The 8,424-nt window shown below is 49.0% G+C and overlaps 1 protein-coding gene and 1 long non-coding RNA gene across 2 annotated transcripts in view; both read left to right on the top strand.

Annotated features, from left to right (window-relative positions):
- SHISA6 (shisa family member 6) overlaps nucleotides 1-8,424 on the top strand; it is a gene marked incomplete at its 5' end in the record, with an annotated part of 218,201 nt that overhangs the window by 80,239 nt on the left and 129,538 nt on the right. The window lies entirely within an intron of this gene.
- Nucleotides 3,492-5,737, top strand: LOC113971488. Its single transcript, XR_003535573.1, has 2 exons — nucleotides 3,492-3,793; nucleotides 5,613-5,737. It is a non-coding gene; the product is annotated as an uncharacterized LOC113971488 (long non-coding RNA).

The raw sequence follows: 8,424 nt of genomic DNA, 5'->3' as shown, positions 1-8,424 counted from the left end.
GGGCACAGGGGGTGACTCTTGGGGATGGGCCTGTGCAGGGCCAGGGGCTGGACTCGCTGATCTTTGTGGGTCCCTTCCATCTCAGCACATTCTGTGACTCTGTGATTCCTCAGTCAGGGCTCACTGATGAGCTCAGGTATTCCCTGGGCAGAGCTCACACCTGGGTGTGTTCCCAGCCCAGCCTGGCAGTGGCTGCACTCACACAGCAAATGGGATGTGGCCAAAAGCTTTGCTCAGCTTTTGCAAAGGGACAGAGAGGAATAAGGGCACAGGAACCTTAGAATCACACACTGGTTTGGGTTGGAAGGGACCTTAAAGCTCATCCAGTCCCACCCCTTGCCATGGGCAGGGACACCTTCCATTATCCCAGGTTGCTCCAAGTCTCGTCCAACCTGGCCTTGGACACTTCCAGGGATGGGGCAGCCACAGCTTCTCTGGGCAACCTGTGCCAGGACCTCACCACCCTCACAGGGAACAATTCCTTCCCAATATCTCATCTAACCCTGCCCCTGTCAGTGTGAGGTCATTCCCCATTTTCCTGTCACTCCAGACCCTTGTAAAATTGGGAGGTCACTCGGGATATGACACCAAAATGCCTTCAAGGCAAAGCAAACGGAAACCTCAGGGAAACATTTGGGCTCAGTAAAATAAAAGGCAGCAGGATGTGTGCAGATCATGGAGTGAAATCAGTTAACAGGGAATTAATGACCCAGAACTCAGATTATTGCAGTGTCCCACCTTTGTTTGTGTTGTGTGTGATTTCCCTGTTGAATGTCCCCACTCTTTGGATGCTGCTGTGCCCTTCAAGCCTTTATGTGTAACCATGGTATGCATTTGGTTCTTTCTGGGGCTGCCAGAACTCAGGTGCTGCCTCTGGACTGGAATTTCCTTGGATGTAGGGGCAGAGCTGTGCTGGGCTTGGGTTCCTGCCTTCAATCAGCTCCTCCCTTTTGCCTGGGAGATTTTTGTTTTGTGTTTAACAATGTGTTTCATTGCAAATTCCATGTTTTTCTTGAAATGACAATTGAAAGATGTTTCATAATGAGTTAGCTCTGAATGAAAATACAAATTATTTCCCCTGAAGGACATCAATATGAAACACTTCATCCGGAGTGGAGGGAATCACTTATTTGCTTTTCTTTCCCTTAAACAGATCAGCAAAACTAAGATGCATTAATAAAATGGTTTTGATTCTGCTGTTTTTTAAATAAAAAATTGAGGGACTTGCGAAATGCTGCAAATATCCAGGGGCCTGCCAGCTCCACTGCACTTAATAAGGACATTTCTTAGGGATTTTTGAATCCCAAAAATGTTTCTTACTTCCTGCTCCTCAACTCCATAACTCCAGTTCCTTTGTCACCTCTCAGAGCTCCTTCTTGGTGACTTGTAAGATTTGCAGGGTTGAGCTTTGAGCTTTCCCATCTGCTGTGGTGGAGGGAGAAGTGGGAATGCCATACAAGACATTCCTATGCCATTCCACTTGGAGCTGTCCCCACCTGGTCACTCAGCAGAGATGATGAGATGGAGCAGATGTGACAGGCTGATCCCTGGTTCCCCAGGGTGACTTCACATTTCTCTGGCAGAGGGAAGAGGATCATCCTCATAATAGTATAAATCAGGAATTTCACCTTAGCAATGATGATTTTACACTTGTCCAATCCTTAAATCCTTGGAAACAAATCCAGGGAGAGATTTTTGAAAAGCTGTTTCTTGGTTTGTTTGGTTTTTTTTTTTTTTATATTTGATCATCTGCAAGGAGGAGGAAATTCAGAGCAAGAACAGTTTAAAATGACAGTGAGGAATCAAGCATGTTAAGGGAGTTCTGCTCCTTCACTGCCTCATCTCACCCATGTTTTGCAGCTGTAGGAGCTGCCAGAGCTGCCAGTGCCATCAGGCTGGGCACAGGCACCAACCCCACACTGCCAACATGGCCAGGGGTTTGCCTGACAGCCAAGTGAAGCTTCCCATACTGCTCCTCCTGACCCTATAAAGCAGCCTGAGTGCCATGACCCAACCCCACAGGGGTTGTCTGAGTCACAGAATCCCAGGATGGTTTGGGTTGGAAGGGACCTTAAAGATCCTCTCATTCCACCCCCTGCCATGGGCAGGGACACCTTCCACCAGCCCAGGTTGCTCCAAGCCCCGTCCAACCTGGCCTTGGACACTTCCAGGGATGGGGCATCTCTTCCCTTGGCTCCTTTCCTTCCATTCCATGAGTTTTCATCAGCTCTCCTTGGGCAGAGCCCTCAGTGTGTCACAGCAGCCCTCGAGGTGTCATCTGGATGGTACTTTCCATCTCAGGATTGTTTGAAGCCTTGAGTGCTCCCTGCACCTCCTTCTCTTCCTCCTCCTGCCCTGTTTTTCCACCTCAATCACTCAGAAACCATCCCCCTCCATTTAGGTCCACATTCTGCCCCCAAAATCACAGAAGCCAAGTTTGGTTTGGGTTGGAAGGGACCTTCTCATTCCACTCCCTGCCATGGGCAGGGGCACCTTCCACTCTCCCAGGCTGCTCCAAGCCCCGTCCAACCCTGTTGCTGTGCCCCAGCTGTGCTGATCAAGTGCAGGGTTTCCCAACATGAACCCTTGGGCACAACCCATTACACCCCTTGCACACATTATTATTTTTATTCCCCTTTCCTGGTTCTCTGTTTTGTCCCCCTTGTACCTCTGCACCTCCACCCCAGTAACCACCAGTTGCTATTTCCCCATTTGCACCAGTTTTGCTACATATGCACCAAAATCTGGTGTTTCTGAGACAGGTGTATAGATGACCTTGGGCCATATATAATGTTGCAAATATGGTTATGCAGATGTTGCTGGTCTTGCACAGCTGTGCTCGCCACAAGTTCCCCAAGACTCCCTGCAGGTTACCTGGGAAGTCTGGCCATTCCTTATATCATTCCACCTAAAACATCCATGAAATCCAACCATCCTTCCCAGGACTGGCTGTAAATTTTGTCACATCTCACACAGCACTGGAAGGGGCTGCCCAGGGCAGTGGTAGAGTCCCCATCCCTGGAAATGCTCCAAAAACACGTGGATGTGGAACTCCACAGGATGGTGTAGTGGGATTGGTCAGAGGTTGGACTTAATAATCTTGGAGGTCTTTTCCAGTCTTAATGATTCTTAATGATTTCCATTGTGTGATGTCCAGCTGTTTTCCAAACCCTGCTCAGTTGGTGTAAGCACAGCCCAGACTCCTGCCTGCAGCCCTAACAGCTTCTCCTTGGAATGGTGTAACAGAGGGACAACTAGTCAGGCAACCACATGAGGGGCAAAGGCTTTCTGGCAGGTCCTCATGAGCAGAGTGTGAAAACTCCCTGGTTGAAGCAGAAAGCAGTTTGGCTTCTTCCTCTCTTGGTTTGGATCACACTTAGACTGTTCCACAGGGACTTGGAGACCAGGGCAAACCTGGTCAGGCGTTGGAATGGGATGCCCGGGACAGTGGTGGTGTCACAATCCCTGGAAGGATCTAATACTTGTGTGGGTGTGGCACGTTGGGACACAGTTCAGTGGTGGCCTTGACAGTGCTGGGTTAATGGTGGGACTTGATGATCTTGGAGGTCTTTTCCAACCTAAATGATTCTGTGATGAATCCAGACCAGTCCTGGGGGTCCTTGCTGTGAAATCAAAAGAACTGGAGGCTTTTGCTGGTGATGGTCAAATCCAGCACATCTGGAATAGTTTATGTCCTGCTTCTTCCACTGATCTACCTTCCTGATAAAGCCCCTTCACCTCTAGGGATGAACAGGGTGCTGGAACAGGATTTTGGAGCAGCTCTTTCAGTGGGGTGAGTGTCTCCAGGTCCCTGCACACCTCCAGCCTTGGCTTGGGCTGTGCAGCAGCAACACCATGGGATGGGGAGGGGATGGACAGGCCACCATGAGTGGTGCACGAATGGCCCTCCAGTTCAAAAAGGCTGATAGAAATCACTCCACCACCCTGGAGACCTTCCTTGACCATCCCTGGTAGGTGGGTCCCAAAGCTGTGCAGCTGGATTTCTGCAGAGCTTTGTCTAACAGGGCATGTTCCACCAGGCCCTTCTGGGACTGAACACACCCGGCCCTGCATTTTCAGAGTGGAACAAGCTCAGAGAACTGGGGTTATTGGCAGGGTGAAGGAGCTGCAATTTGAGAATGGATCGTCAGAGGAAACTTAGAGGTGTCGGCAAAAGAGTAAAAAAATGGGGTATTTCACACAACAGACCAGTTCTGTCCATCCCTGGCATGTCCTGGGTGCTACAGTCCTGTGGGCACCATGAGTTCGTTTTCTGCTCACACCTTTGGTGTTGCTGCTGAAGCCACACAGCCAAGCACTGAATTTGGTGTCACGTGTTAAAAAAAGGAAAAAAAAATAAATGGCAAAAAGAATCAAGGTGGAGCTTTGCAGACCAGATTTATTTGTGGGAGAGCAGGGCCTTGCCTGAGGTACAAGGAGAGTTGGGGCTGGATCAGTGGACTCTTGTGAGGAAAGTTTTCAGGGTGACGAAATGACATCACTCCAGGAACAGTCCTACATTAAATCTGACATTGCCCTGCTGTTTGTTCACCATGGGATGGGGTTTTCTGCACTGCTCTTGCACTGCAGAGTTGTGCTGGAACACCCAGAACTAGAGGGAGTCAGGGAAAGCTGCTCTTCCAAGCACTACAATGGATGAAGGAAATTTAAACAGGGCTCGTGTGCCCAAAATGCAATTTATAGATGAGCTGGTGTCTGCCTGTGCAGCCCAACTGTAAAGTCTGGGTGACCTCCTGATGTCAGAGAGAACAATCCATCCAGAAAGGTTAAAGGACTGGATTTAGATTAATTCAAGAGCTTGTCCAATAAGATAAAGCAGTAGAGTGAAGGTAAATATTTGCAGCTTTATTTGCTGGGAGATTAATGTAATTGGTTTGGATTCCTTCACATCCTCCAGCCTCTTCATAAACACTGCACACTGTTAAATGCTGCAATAATGAAGGCATTTTGTCTTCATCATACTGGAGGGCAAGAGGCAGGGGAGAGCTATTCTTGCAAAATATTAGCCCAGTTTTGCACACCCCAGAGGATCTATTAATTTAGGTTAAAGGCTCTGCATCTCAGTAAGAGCTGAGCTTGGGAAGCATGTGAGGCTTTCCATAGCACCACCTCCACCTCCTCTGGGGCTTTGCCCCCCCTTTCTTTCTTTTTTTTCCATTTTTTTTCATCTAGCCAGTGCAGAACTTGGGCACAGAGTGACCCAGGCTGATCCAGTTTGTCTGGATCACCTCCCCAAGGGCTGCCAAGTAGGGCTTGGAGTGCTAGGAAAATTCCACAGCTCTGTTACCAGGCACCACTTCTCTGAGAGGTCCTGAATCCCAGCTGTCACATGATAACTGATCCTAAAAAATTGGGAGGTGAGAGAGAAGGGAGAGTTTGATCCCAGTGCAGCCCCAGTAACCAATGCAAGGTCTCTCTGTTACCTGTAGTGGGACAGGAGAACATGATTTCTCTGGCAGGAACTCAAGATTTAATGACTGGACGTGGCACTCACTGCTCTGGTTTAGTTGTCGAGGTGGTGTTTTGTCAGAGGTTGGATTAATCTTGGAGGTCTTTTCCAACCTTAATGATTCTATGATTCTATTCTATAGAAGGGGACCAGAGGCACCTCTAGAGACCACCCAGCTCAGTGCAGGTTCCTCCAGCACTGGTTGCCCAGGACTGTGTCCAGATGAGTTTGGGATATGACAAGAAGAAAAGCATTTCTCTGTTTAAATGGAATTGAAATTGCATTTTGGTTTTATATTATTTTTTTTGGTCTTTTCATTGAGCACCAATCCCAGAATCCCAGAATGTGCTGAGTTAGAAGGGACTCACAAGGATTGTTGAGTCCAATTCCTGGTCCTGCACAGGCCCATCCCCAAGAGTCACACCATGAGCCTGAGAGTATGAGGAGAGTCTGGTTCCATCTCCTTTCCCCACTTCCATCACTGCTGAGTCTCTACAGCCACAGGGATTTTCTCCCTCCCTCTCTTTGGCCAGGGTAACCCCATCCCAGCTTCCTCTAATCCAAAGAGATTTCAGCTCTGTCCTTCAGAGTGTTTGGCTTCCCAGCCATTCCCTGTCCTCCCAAGCCCAACCACGGGAAGCACAGGTGGACAATGGCAGGTGGGACACAAAGCAGCTCTTTCACAGTGTGAGCTGTGGCACAAGTTGGGGTCTGGGTGAGGGAAGAGCAGCCTCAGCAAACACCCAGGCCACTGTCTGGTGTGGGCCTGGGTCCCACCCCCAGCTCACCCCCAGCAAGGGAATCTGTGCCACTACGAGCAAAATCCACCACAATCTGTGTGTCTCAAAGGTGGGAGAGCCCAGGACTGAACCTGCTGGTGTTTCTCCAGCCCATCAGGACAGGCCATAATTACCTGCTGCTTGTTTTCATACCCACCCATTCAGGGGCTGCTTCAGTGCTCAGAGAGCCTTGAGTGCTCTGGGGATTATTTTAAACACCCACTTGTCTGTCTCTCTGCTCTGTGCTTTACTTTCCATCCTGCAGAGGTTCATTAATGGGGTCCTTCACTGACATTCACACATATTCCATGATTATTGTTATAGAAATGACACTGCCCACACAGGACAGCAATAATGATCCATGGCTCGAGCAGCTCTTGAAGCAATTCCCAGCCACAGGTATTGATTGGGTGGGTTTGGCTCAGCTATTGAGGAGGAGCAGAAGTTGTTTATTGCAAACATCACACAGCTACTCTGGTGTGGGAAAGCAGAGTTATCCCTCGAATTCTACTCCTCTGGAGGGTGTGAAAGTCAAGTGCAGGGGACGTGGGGAGCTCATGGGGCTGGAAAGGATGTGAGGAGCTTGTGGAGCTGGAGTGGACCTGGGGATCTTGTGGGGCTGGAGGGTTGGTTGGCAAACATCAGGGGTTCAGGAGGAGGTGGGACACCCTTGTAAGCCAAATCTGGAGGAAGTACCTTTCCTGACAACCATCCCCACTGTTCAGTGGCCTCACCAACCATTTCCACAACACCATTTCTGGAACGACACCAGGAGTGCCCACATTAAAGCTGAGTGGATTTTGGCTTTCCCAGTGCCCTTTCTGAGGGCACTCAGAAGGACTCTATTGCTACAGTAGTGTCTGGATGAGATGATTTAGTGACCAAACCAAAACACAGGTCAGATCACAATGTCTAAACGGCCCTTTGTCCCCTGCCTGTGCCACCACCCCTGCTGGGACCAGATGAGGACTGGGGAGGAGGGGGCTGCTGTTGTAGAGCTCCTGTCTCTCAGCAGTGATTTTTAGCTCTAAAAGTCTCTACTTCAACACATAAGTGGATGTCAAGACACAATTGTCACATCACCATTTCCAAGCTTGCGTTAGGTGACTGTCTTCTGCCTGCAATGTGGATCACAAATATGCCAGAATGTGAACATAAGGTAATTTTAGGTCTGTGATTTCTTTATAGAAATTACCATCAAATTTAGATCTGTTGCTGTCAGCACAAACCACCCACCCAGGGACCTGGTTTTCCTGAGCTATCACAGGCAGCGTTTCCCTTGCTGTAACTCCCTGTGTGTCCCACTTCCCACCAGCAAAGGAGTGTTCTGCTTGGTCAGGAATCTACTATGGACCCACCCAGTCCCATCCAGCCCCACAGCTCCTCTTGGACAAGAAAGGCTTAGGAATAAGTGCATGACTTGTGAAAGCACAGAATTCTCTTTCTCTGTCTCCTCCCACTCACAGCAACAAGGAATTCAGAGATTCCTGCTCCAGCATTGTACCTGGACTCTCCTGTCATTGTTTCCTCTCTGATCTGCTTTTGAATTCTCTGTGCTTTTATTGTGTTTTCCCCCCCTTTTCCCTTCCCATGCAGTGTTTCACACTTTAATCAGGCACTGCACGAGAAAATGCTTCCTTCTGTTCCTTTAAACTCCCTGCAATGATCCCTTCCCTGTACGGCCCCTCACACCTGCCTTTGACAGAGTGTGAACAATGTGTCTGCACTCCCTCCTCTGCCACTCCCCAGTGCAGAGACCCTGCACTCCTGCTTCATGCACAGAACCTCTTGTGACGTGGCTTCCAATCAAAGCCATAAATCAGCATTGACAGAGCTCTGGAGCTGCAGAACATCATCTGTTATCTGTTAGTGCCAACAGTGAGTCAGGAAATAGAGCTGTGTGGACTAGACAAGGACAGGAGCTGTGCCTTGAAATAATGGGGTCTGAGACATGGCTGAAAGGTTGGACAGCAGCCAGACAAGTGCCAAGGGCTGGTGGTTTCAGCTCTGAGTTTGTGGATATCTCTATGTTGGATGTCAATATATCCTGGTAATGGAACCAGCTGGACTGATCAGCTTCCCCTTGGAGTGTGGTCAGTGATTTAAGGCAAACCCTCCTTTTAGGATAGAATAGAATAGAATAGAGTAGAATAGAATAGGATATGCTGAGTGGAA

Source organism: Neopelma chrysocephalum, unplaced genomic scaffold, assembly GCF_003984885.1.
Source record: "Neopelma chrysocephalum unplaced genomic scaffold, ASM398488v2 Primary Assembly neopelma1_84, whole genome shotgun sequence".
NCBI classification, from domain to species: domain Eukaryota; kingdom Metazoa; phylum Chordata; class Aves; order Passeriformes; family Pipridae; genus Neopelma; species Neopelma chrysocephalum.
Note: the sequence above shows the minus strand (reverse complement) of the source record. Positions and strands in the feature narration are given on the sequence as shown.